Source organism: Diospyros lotus, chromosome 1, assembly GCF_014633365.1.
Source record: "Diospyros lotus cultivar Yz01 chromosome 1, ASM1463336v1, whole genome shotgun sequence".
NCBI lineage: Eukaryota > Viridiplantae > Streptophyta > Magnoliopsida > Ericales > Ebenaceae > Diospyros > Diospyros lotus.
Window position 1 is genome coordinate 33,642,357 of NC_068338.1, and position 12,143 is coordinate 33,654,499.

At 37.4% G+C, this 12,143-nt stretch overlaps 1 long non-coding RNA gene across 3 annotated transcripts in view; it reads right to left on the reverse strand.

The window, feature by feature from the left end:
- LOC127800390 (uncharacterized) overlaps window positions 1–12,143 on the reverse strand; it is a 54,090-nt gene that overhangs the window by 2,408 nt on the left and 39,539 nt on the right. The window lies entirely within an intron of this gene.

The window sequence follows — 12,143 nt, forward strand, 5'->3', positions numbered from 1 at the left end:
TGAAAGTCTAAAATACGTGCAAAAGAGAATGATTATTGCCCCTCCACACAATTGCTCACACCATACCATGGAAACAAAGTCTCTCATTAAATTGCGACGAGCAAAGGCACGAATCAATCCACCCCCATTGCAAATAAAAAAAACACGTAACATAATGTAAGAACAAGCAAATCTCAACAGCTCCACCTAGGCTAACAATCAAGAAGAATCTTGGACAAAAAGTTTGATTTTACAGATTCACATATATAAAATATTTGTTGTTAAAAAACTAAATTCCAACTTATTATACAAAAAACCATCATGACAAACTAAATTCCCTCTGAAATAGCTTCGATAATATCCCATCTCACATTTCCTGGAGCCTGATTGAACCACTCCAAATGTCTCTGGAAAAAAATTAATTTACTGTAAAGGAACAATACAGTAGAGGAAAGGGAAGGAGAATTTTTCCAAATTAATGGGGATTAATTATGTTTACAGTACAGAAAAGGGAAGGAGAATTTTTGTGACATGCATTATCAAGAAGGGAGAGTCTTAACAACTGTCATGCCATATCGACGGTGGTCCTTGATTGGGTATAGAATACATCATGCTATGAACAAACTGCATGGATTAAGGAGCTCCTTACTAAGCAGGCAGTTCAGCCCAAAATATTATGGGCCGTTCATAATCATTGCTAAGGTAGGGCCAGTGGCCTACAGACTACAACTAGGGCGTGGGGTTGCACCCAGTGTTTCACGTATCTCTCCTAAAGAAGGCAGTAGGACCCACTGATGCAATCAGTAAGGAAGTTCCTAAGTTGGTTGAAGATAGAATCATGGAAGTAGAACCTCTAGCAGTGTTGGATAAAAGGGTGATCTACAAGGATTTCATTCCTCTCACACAAGTCTTGGTGCAGTGGACACACTTGCACCCAGACAACACCACATTGAGTACCTGCCAAATCTACTTCAGCAATACCCCCCAAGTGGCAAGGCTTCTCTAATTTATTGGGGACAAGAAATAGTTCAAGGGGAGGGGAGTTGTTACTGTTGATTGATTCACGAAGCTTATGAGGAAATTGGATAATGATCTCTTGGCTTAGTCTTCCTAAATTAGGACAGATTCTATCTCCAAAATTTAGAAATAAGGATGTTCAAAAAAATCGCTAAATCGTGAAAATCGACTGCACCGCGCGATTTGCATTTTGATAAAAATAATTTCGATTTTTAACCAAACCGCCTGACTATTAAGAGTCTAACTTGGTGTTTGGACTTTAGTAATTAGCAGTAAGTTGATTATGTGTTTGGACTTTAATAATTATGGCATGTTTTGGAAATATGTTTAAATTTGTATTTTGATTTTTGATTAAGTTGTAGTTTGTTTAAACTATTTACTAGTATAGTTTCTCTCTTTTTTCCCTTGTAAAAAAAGTTATTTTTGAAGTGAAAAACTTAAAATATGTTAAAATGATCAATAAAAAAAACTTTAGGCCCAATTTGTTAATCTACCAAGCCCAATAGAAAGCCCACTCAGACAAACCGCAAAAATCGAACAGTATTTTGTAGTGCGGCCTGGTGCAATTTATGGAGACCAAATCAAATCACACGGTTTGGAGCAATAAAAAAACTGCACATATGCTTTGACGTATTGAAAAGGGCTTAAACCAACCAAACCACACCGTGAACACCCCTATTTAGAAAGAAGTTTTTGATTTAGATATTTCCTATTCTTGTTTCTGTATTTTTGATTTCTGTGTAGTGTACATAATATATTTCCTTTTGTGTATATGTCCTATATTATATTCTTCTTCCCTATTAATAGAGAATGCAATACAGTGTCCATATTATTGAGAGTAATAATTTTTTTTTTCTAGTTCTTCCTACATCTTCCTAATCTAATTTCTACATGGTATCAGAACTTATTCTCTCGAGTCGTTAGTTGTGAGCCTTCATTGCCACAATAACTCTTTGATTTTCCTTCACCACTTTTGTTATCATTCCACATAATGCTGGAAATCTTTGAAACGGCTTCTCCTATCTCAATTGGAGAAGCAATGCCAATCGAGCAATCAACCAAAAGTGCTTCTGCTAGTGAGCTACCCAGAATGCACCATTCATACTGCCTAGATGGTGGTAACTACCTTCAGTGGTCTCAACTAGTAAGAACCTTTCTAAAGGGTCGGGGGCAGATTGTTCATCTCACTGGTCCAACACCTAAGGTCTCAGATCTTGCGTTTGTTGCTTGGGATGTAGAAGACTCTATGTTGATGTCATGCCTTTAGAGTTTGATGCTACCCGAGGTAAGTAAGAAGTATATGTTTTTATCTATGGCTAAAGGCATTTGGAAGATGGTTAAGAAGACTTACTTTATGGTGAAAGATGCATCGGTTGTATATGAAATAAAGACAAAAATCAATAGCACAAAATAAGGGTCCTTGTCTGTGATCGATCACTATAATCGAATAATTTGGTCTGTGGCTTGAATTAGACCATTACCAAGACAATAAGATGGTGTGTATTGAAGACGCTATTATTCTGATCTCTATGCTAGGAAGAGATAGAATAGTAGAATTCTTGGTTGGACTTACCTTGAGTTTAATTAGGTAAAGAGCACAAATTCTTAGTCAGGAAAAAATACCATCTTTAAATGAGGTATATTTTATAGTACACAGTGAAAAACATAGGAGGACAACCATGTTTAATGATTATCATTTGGAAGGGTCTGCTATGGTGTCTAATAAGGTGCAGGGTTCGTGGATAAAATCATCGTCGGGAAGGGATCAACCTTCCTCTAAGCAAAACAGGGAGGGATTATGGTGTTCCTACTACAAGCAACCAAGACATACAAGAGAAACATGCTTTAAATTGCATGGTAAAGAGGCTGCGTTGAACAAAATGGGAGGATTTAAGAACCTTCAATCTAAGAATAAAAAAAGGGTATATCTATCAACTAAAGAATCAGAGGAACCTACTGAAAAAGCTGATTCTACTGTCACCTTTGATTTGAGAGAATTGAATGCAGATGAAATCAATAAGTTAAAATTCTTCTTAAAGACTTTTCAAGGGGAATCATGCTCTTTGGCTCAAGCAGGTTTATACTTTAATTCTAAACTCTTTATTACCTCACACACTATTAGGAATGACCTGTGGATCTTGAATTCTAGAGCTACTAATCACATGACTCCTAACCTAAGAGCATTTGAAACTTATGAACCAATAACTAACTCCAAAAAAATTACAATAGCTAATGGCCATACTATTCCTGTAGTTGGGCAAGGAAATATGTGTTTAAACCCCTCTTTTCAAGTCCAACATGTGCTTTATGTGCCTATCCTCTCTACCAATCTACTTTTAGTTCATAAACTCACTCAAGATCTTAATTATCGTATGATCTTTTCTCCTCATGATTGTATGTTTCAGGAGCTAGTCACGGGGAGGATAATTGGTGTTGCTAAGGCACAAAGTGGGTTGTACTACTTACAAAGGATCTGTAAGTCACCTGTACGAGATCAGCCCTTGTAATTCCCAACCAATGTTGAATGAATGATTCAAACTTCTAGTTGCTATTTTTTAGGAGCAGGTGTTTATTTGTTAGTGTCATTAAGTTAGTGGTCAGTTACATTTGGCACTAAACCCGGTCATGGGTTTGTGATCCTGTTTTTTAGCATTTTCTGTTGCTCTGTAAGCATTATTTAAGGCTTGGTATACTAGACATAGTTGATTTGATGAACTTTGTTATTGATCTTGCCTCTCAATGTTCTATTGCAATATAGTTCTTTTCTCCATTTTACTAACATTTGTGGTATCAGAGCCATAACTAGGTTTCGGTTCATTTTTTTCCCACAACCAGGGAAAAAGAATAGATGAGAGAAAAAGAATCAAAGGTGACTTTGATTTGAAGACCAATGGCAGCAAATGGCACAAATGCTTCATCTCAACCCCTTATTCCAATTTTCAAAGGGGTAAATTATCATTTTTGGAGTCTCAAGATGAAAACTCTCTTCAAGTCTCAAGAGATATGGGACTTGGTAGAAAATGGGTTTGAAGATAGGCAACCAGTCGAGCCTGCTCAACAGCCGCTGGAGAATCGTAGGCAACCAGCCGAGCCTGATCAACAGCTGTGGGAGAATCGCAAGAAGGACTCCAAGGCTCTTTTCATGATCCAGCAAGCTCTTGATGATGAAATATTTCCCAGAATTGTTGCAGCAACTACTTCTCATAAGGCATGGGAGACTCTAAAGCAAGAGTATATGGAAGACAAAAAGGTGATTACTGTAAAGCTGCAAACTCTCCGTCGCAATTTTGAAACATTGACTATGCAAGAAAAAGAATCTGTGCAAGAATTTTTGTCTAGGGTGTCTAGTATTGTCAATCATATGAAGAGCTATGGTGAAAAAATCAATAATGAGACAGTTGTGTGCAAGGTTTTGAGGAGTTTAACCTTAAAATTTAATCATGTCGTTGCTGCAATTGAAGAGTCAAAGGATCTGCCCACTTATTCCTTTGATGAATTGATGAGCTCTTTGTTAGCTCATGAAGATAGGATTAGCAAATAATCTGAGAAGGTTGAGGAGAAGGCTTTTCAGGTGAAAGGGGAGTCTTCTTTCAAAGGAAAGCCAGAAAATTCAGGAGGCCAAGGCAGAGGCAGAGGTGGATTTTGTGGACGAGGTCGTGGCGGCAGAGGTAGAGGTCAATTTGGTGAATAACGTCAATACAAGAGCTCAATCCAATGCAGATATTGCAACAAAATGGGGCACAAAGAAGTAGATTGTTGGACCAAACAGAGGGAAGAACAGAATCCTTGTGCATAGAAGTCAATTTGGTGAATCACGTCTGTAAGAGAAGACTCGCGAATAAGTTATGCCTTGTGCATAGGTATAGAGACCTGAGTCGTTATTTGAGGTTTAAAGTATCATTCGGTAAAGAGTCTTTGGAAGTCTGAGGTTCGGTTGTTTTTAGGAAATAGAGTTCACGGAAGATGATTGGAACCAGATATCGTGGTCCGATTCGAGATTTTTGGAGATAAATCGAGGAATTTCTTGAAAGAATTGATTGAGAATCTAAGGAATCATAATGAAACTTTAGAGTTTTTAGGAAGAAATCCGGCGAGGATTGGAGTACCGAAGGTGATGAAAGTACCTGCTTACCCTAGCTGGCAGTATAGTTACAGATTATCATCTTGAAGATTATACAAATCTTGGACGTGATTGAGAGAATCAAGTAATAGCAGATAACGGGTTGTAATAGGAAAAGATGTAGACCTAAATTGATCAAAAATTCGAGATTTTTGATTTTTGGAGAATGAAACCCTCGTATGACTAGACGGTCAGTCTAGGTAGCCTGGTAGGCAAATTGAGAGATGTATAGCTAGATAATCATTAAAGTGTTGTTAGTAAGTTATGATTACAAGGAGCCTATTGATCTATTGTACAAGCACTTGCAGTTAGTGAAAAGTCGTAAGAAAAGTAGAAAATGCCAAGAGGTATTCTCGGAAGATTTATCGGAATTATTTCTTAATGATGAAATTGCCAATAATAGCTTGAGGTTATTAGATGCTTAGCTATAAGTGGATTGATTGAAGACGTAAATTATCAGGCATTGAAAGATACGATAATTAAGAGTATATATATTTACCTCGAATTTAATGAATTATAAAACAACTGCAAGAGGCTATGATATTTTCTAGGATTGATGCAGACCCTTGCAATATTAAGGTTACGTGTGACGTTCTTCATTGTGATGCTTGAGAATAAATGGTCTCGAGATTTTGATTGGATGATAATGATGTCATAGATTGTGTGGACTAAGAGGTTAAAATAGTAAGAATAAAGTTAATAGCACCATTACCAAGACAAGTAGAAAATAGAGTTGATGAGCAAGCGATGTAAGGATATTAGTATTGCTAGACTTGGAAGACAACATTAAATTTGGGTCAAAGTTTTGGAGACAGATATAATCTATTAATAAATATTTCTTTGAGGATCGATTCGATAAAAGTCAAGATGTATCGAGATCAGGGACTGTTGTGCTAAGGTTGGAAGATTATCAAAGCATGATTGATTAGTTCAAGAGAATTGATGTCGTGAAAAATCGGTAATAGAGAAGTGACAAGAATAAGGATATCGATTAGATGACTCAGCGAAAAGCAAATAGAAAATTATATGAGAGCCGTGGGCTCATTATAATGATGTGGGTACCGGCTTGGATGGGAGTTTAGGTTAAGGCTTATGACCCAAGAGCCGAGTTATGCAGTTGTGATTTGAAAGGTATGCATGGTTGACAAGTGTACTTGTCTAGGAATTGATAAGTATGGTTAGCCCAAGAGTTCTAATTTTGAGATTTAGAATGCGGCAAATTTCGAGGACGAAATTTTTGTAAGGAGGGGAGAATATAATACCCTGTGTTTAGATAAGATTGCCACGTAATTTTAATAAGTTTAGAATACCGAAAAATTGGCTTGATAGCAGTTATAAGTACCGAATCGACTGCAGGGAATGCCTTGGAGTGAAATTGTCTAAAGAAAATTACATGGTCTCGATGAGTGTTTCGAGATAGGATTTATGGTATCAAAGAAATCGAATCGGGAACAGTTTTTGGTACAACTAAAATACAACTGCTAATTAGGCTGTAAAATCGAATCGTTGTAAGAGACTCCCGAAAAATCAACGGAACCCTAGGGGGGCCCCGATTTTGCGTAATGAGCAACCCTTCAGTGATTTCAGGATGAAATAAACTGCCCAGTAAGGACACTGGGGCGAAATAGTCCAAATCGAATAACTTTAAAGTTATTAATTTTGTATTTTCGGTATCGTAATGCCAATTAATTTAGTGTTTGTGGATATTATTACAATTAGAGAATTATTCTAATAAATTTAGGATTAAAAATGAGATTTAAATATATAATTTTTTAATTTATATAATACAATATATAAATATATATATATGTATGCAGACGTGCTGTGTGTGCACGTGAGTGATGGCACCCAGCCATCTCCATACTTCATGCCATTTCCGACAAATGTTAGAAGGATTTAAACACAATGGCCACCTCTACAAATTTTGGAAGCCATTGCACGCAATCTCCATAACCTGCAAGAGTTATGGAAAATGGAGTGTCTTAGACGCAATGAGGGACGACCAACCAATGAGGAGAGGCAGATGATCGCCTATAAATAGAGGGAGAAGAGAAAAGAGGAAGGCAAGAAATGGAAATAGAAGCCGCGACCGAGAGAGAGAGCGAGGGCCGAGAGATGCAAGGGAGAGAGAGCTTGGGCTGGGTAATCCAAGAGAAGCAAGGGAGAGAGAGAGAGAGTTGGAAGGGAGGTGGAGGCGCGGCCATGGTAGCCGCGAAGCTGCTGTTGCAGCAGCCATGGCAGTTCTACGTTGAGCAGGGAGGCCCAAGCGGCGCAGCGCGGCAATGGCGGGCAGCGCGGAGGTGACAGGAGGCTCGAACGGTGGCAACAGGGATGAATGAAGGCGGCCTGGGTTGGCTGGTTTCAATCATGGTAGCGCGCAAGGCTGTTCGCGCAAGAAGAAAGAGGAAGAAGAAGAAGAAGAAGAAAAGAAAAAAAAGGAAGAAAGAAAGAAGAAGAAAGAAAAAAAAAAAAAAAAGAAGGGAGTTGCAGGAGCAGGGGAGGCGGGAGGAAGAAGAAGGAGGAGGAAGAAGAAGAAGGAGAGAAAAGAAAAGAAAAGGGAAAAAGGAAAAATGAAATGGGAAAAAATATCAAAAAATCTTAGAAAAATTATGAAAAATAGGAAATTATGTTTCTGTAATATTCTCGAAAATTCTGGGCGAGAAAATAGTTCGGACACGCGTTTCGAGGATATGACACGCAAACCAAGAAAGCCGGAGAGGTTAAGTCAAGGTAAGTAAAATTTCCTAAAAAATTCCAAAAATTCAGGAATATTATTTTATGAATTTTCGTAGTGAAATATTTGAGAAAATATTTTAGAAATATTTAGTATGGATTTATTGAGGAAACGTAGGAAGAAATAGAAAGAAAATTAAGGAAAATGCTAGAAATTATGGAAAAATAGGTTTTAATGTTTATTTAAATAAATATGGTGATTATGATACTTTGTGGCTGAAGTTGAAGAGACTCATGCAAATTTTGAGGTTGGCACGCAAATCGAGGTAAGGCACGGATATCGAGGCAGCCCGATAAGCTTGAGAAGGTAAGTGGTACTTCCCAATTAAAGTTAGTTTATGAAAAATGCTTGGTTTGTAAGTGATTTATGTTCCTCGAAAATGTTTTCATCATATTAACATGCCTTGATATGTATCCATCACGTAGACTGCATACATGACATGACTATGAAATGCATAAATACACGTTGATATCATTGATCAAGCGCATTTGTGGCCGTAGGGAGTACGAACTGGCACCGCTGGTTTACCAAGGGTGCACCCATACACCCCGGCTTCGAAAGAGGTGGCCGCAAAAATGGTAGGTAGCATGAGGGGTGCAGTTGACACCTACGAGGAAAGACATTGCATACACACATGACATAACATTATGTACCCTTACTTAGATGATTCATCATCTAACTTGGTTTTATCCCTGGAATATTCAAACGTTCCAGATGGAGATTGTAGCAGATTCGGGGATAAATGATGCATGAAATGACACTTAGCAGAGTGCATGAAGAATGAAATGTATGTTACGTAGCTCCTATATTTAAGTTCTGCTACTTTAGATTCTAAACGTTTTGAGGAATGTTGAAGATGTAAGAATTTATGATTAATGTTAAGATATCAGATTTCGATCTTTGCTTCTGCATTTGATGTGTATAGTGTTTCTCTTTCGAGATAAAATGTATGGAAATTTTGGGACGAATTCGAGAAATGATGCGATTTAGTTTGTTTGAAAGAAAAAATTATTGTCCCGGAATTGTCCCAAATTTATAACGCGCTCGGGAATGCGGGGCATTACAGTGATCCTGTTTTTTAGCATTTTTTGTTGCTCTGTTAGCATTATTTAAGGCTTGGTATACTGGACGTAGTTGATTTGATGAACTTTGTTATTGATCTTGCCTCTCAATATTCTATTGCAATATAGTTCTTTTCTCCATTTTACTAACAACCAACCTCTACCAAAATTGATGCATGCCTCCAACACCTTAGATGTTAATAATTTCTACTATGATGTGTGTGAATTATCTAAACATCATCGACTACCTTATGCTATCAGTAATGGACTCTCTTTGTTTCCTTTCTCCTCGATACATTTTGATGTGTGGGGGCCTTCCAAAGTGATGATTGCACCCAAATGACTTGGTATATCTACTGAAAGATAAAGCATCCATTAGTGACATCCTAGCTTCATTTCATAGGATGATTCTCACTCAATTTGGAGTGTCAATTAAAAGGTTCAAAATTGATAATGCAAGAGATTACTTTAATCATGACTTAAATCGGTTTTTCTAGCAAAAAGGGATTATTCATGAATCCTCATGTTGATACTCTCTACGAAAATGGAGTTGCTGAGAGAAATATGATGCATCTCCTAAATGTGACTAGAGCTCTCTTGCATCAGCATTCTGTTTCTAAATCCTTTTGGGGTGAAGCAGTGCTAACTGCAACATATCTGATCAATTGAATTCTTAGAAGGGTGCTAAGTCATCTTAGTCATTTCCAGTGTCTTTCTTCTCACTTTCCTGAACTTAGTCTTCATAATTCTATTCCTCTCAAACTACTTGGGTGTGTGCCCTTTGTTTATGTTTCTAAACATCACAGGGATAAATTTGATCTAGAGCCCTTAGATGTGTCTTTATTGGCTACTCTCCTACTCAAAAGGGCTATAAGTGCTATCACCCTTCAACTCGCAAATTTTTGGTGTCTGAGGATGTGACTTTTGTGGAAACTCAGTCCTTTTTGAAGCCTTTTGTTTTTGGTCCTCAAGGGGAGAGTATAAGTGGTGACCATGATCTGCCTAATTTGGAGGACTCTTTGGTTTTTCTGCCATACCCTGAATCTCAGCCACAAACTCCACTAGATCCTACTTCCTCTACCATGCCTATCTCTCCTATACCAGAGTCCACAAAATCAGGAGAGTTATTAACATCTCTTGATTCTCCTATACCAAACCCACCAGTGCCATCTCCTGTTAGATTCAAGGGTTCACCTTATGTGTATAAGAGGATGGGTTAGCCTATTTCATGAGCCAAGTAGGGACCAACATCTCTACTAAGGTCAAGTTTGGAACCATCTCAGCCTCTTGTTTATTCTAATCTTATGCACAATGATTTAGACTTGTATATTGTTGTTAGAAAAGAAGTTAGGAGCTGCACACAACATCCTATAACCCATTTCATTTCCTATCGTCTTTCACCTAAACACAGAGTTTCTCGTCTTCCCTTGATTCCATAGCCATTCCTAAGTCTGTAAAAGAGGCATTATAGAATCAGAATTGGGTATAGACTATGCAAGAGGAAATGAAAGCCTTGGGAATTAATGTAATTGGATGTTAAAAATGCCTTCCTATATGGGGATCTAGAGGAGGAAGTCTTTATAGAGCCACCCCTCATAGTTTTACTAGTGGCGTTTCAGGTAAAGTTTGCAGATTGAAAAACACCCTTTATGGGTTAAAGCAATCCTCAAGGGCTTAGTTTGACAGGTTTTCAAAGGTAATGAACGAAACGGAGAATTGGCAAAGTAGGGGAGATCACACCCTACTTATTAAGCATTCAAAGCAAGGCAATCTAACGACACTACTCGTGTATGTAGATATTATTGTCACTGTAAACGATGTTGATGAACCACAACAGGTAAAAAAGAATTTGGCCCATGTGTTTGACATCAAGGACCTTGGTAAGCTTAAGTATTTCTTGGCAATAGAAGTTGCCTACTCTAAGGACGGTATCTTTCTTTTCCAAATAAAATATACCATGGACTTATTGGAAGAAACAAGATTGCTAGGTGGTAGGACAACAAGTACTCCCTTAGAACCTAATCTTAAGCTGGGAAATTCTGACAGTCCACTAGTTCATAGAGGGAGATATCAAGGGTTGGTGGGTCGGTTAATCTACTTATCCCACACTATGCCTGGCATTGCATTTGTTGTTAGCTTGGTCAGTCAATTCCTGCATAATCTAACCGAGGAACATATGCAAGCAATGAGAAGAATATTGTGTTATCTAAAAGCAACACCAGGAAAAAGGCATTTTGTTCGAATCAGGAAAGGAATTGGAAGTTGCAGGGTACACAGACGTTGATTATGGAGGTCACTTGTGGATAGAAGATCTACTACAGGCTATTGTGTATTCTTTGGAGGTAACCTGGTGTCTTGTAGAAGTAAAAAATAGAATGTAGTGGCTCAATCTAGTGCAAAAATTGAGTTTTAGCCAATGGTTCTTGGTTTATGTGAATTATTGTGGTTAAAAATTATGCTGGGGGATCTACAAATCCCTAGTCATGGTCTAAAGAAATTATTTTATCACAATCAATCAACTATCAACATTGCACATAATCCAGTCAAACACGATTGCACCAAGCATGTTGAGATTGACCGCCATTTCATTAAAGAAAAATTATAGGTTGGAGAAATTTGCGTATCAAGGTTATTTTTATAATGATGGCGGACCATGTTGAGAAAGGGATATATTGGAACCTAACATCAAAGTTTGATAATTTTTTTTGTTCAAGACCATGCTTATGCAAAATATTAATATTGGTTATGGAAGCATAGCATGGTTATTTTATCATGATGGTGGACCATGACAACAAAGCTAATTGCATGTTGAGTAAGGGATATATTGGAAGATAAGATCAAAGTTTTTTAATTTTTTAAGTTCATGACCATGCTTTTGCAACTTGGTAATATTGGTTATAGAAGCGTAGCATGGTTATTTTATCATGATGGTGGACCATGATAACAAAGATAATTGCATGTTGAGTAAGGGATATATTGGAAGATAAGTTAAAAGTTTGTTAATTTTTTATATTCATGATCACGCTTTTGCAAATTGGTAATATTGGTTATGGAAGCATAGCATGGTTCTTTTATCATGATGGTGGACCATGATAGCAAAGGTAATTGCATGTTGAGTAAGGGTTATATTGGAACCTAAGATCAAAGTTTGTTAATTTTTTATGTTCAAAACCATGCTTTTGCAAATTCTTAATATTGGTTATGGAATATAGCATGGTTATTTTATCATGAT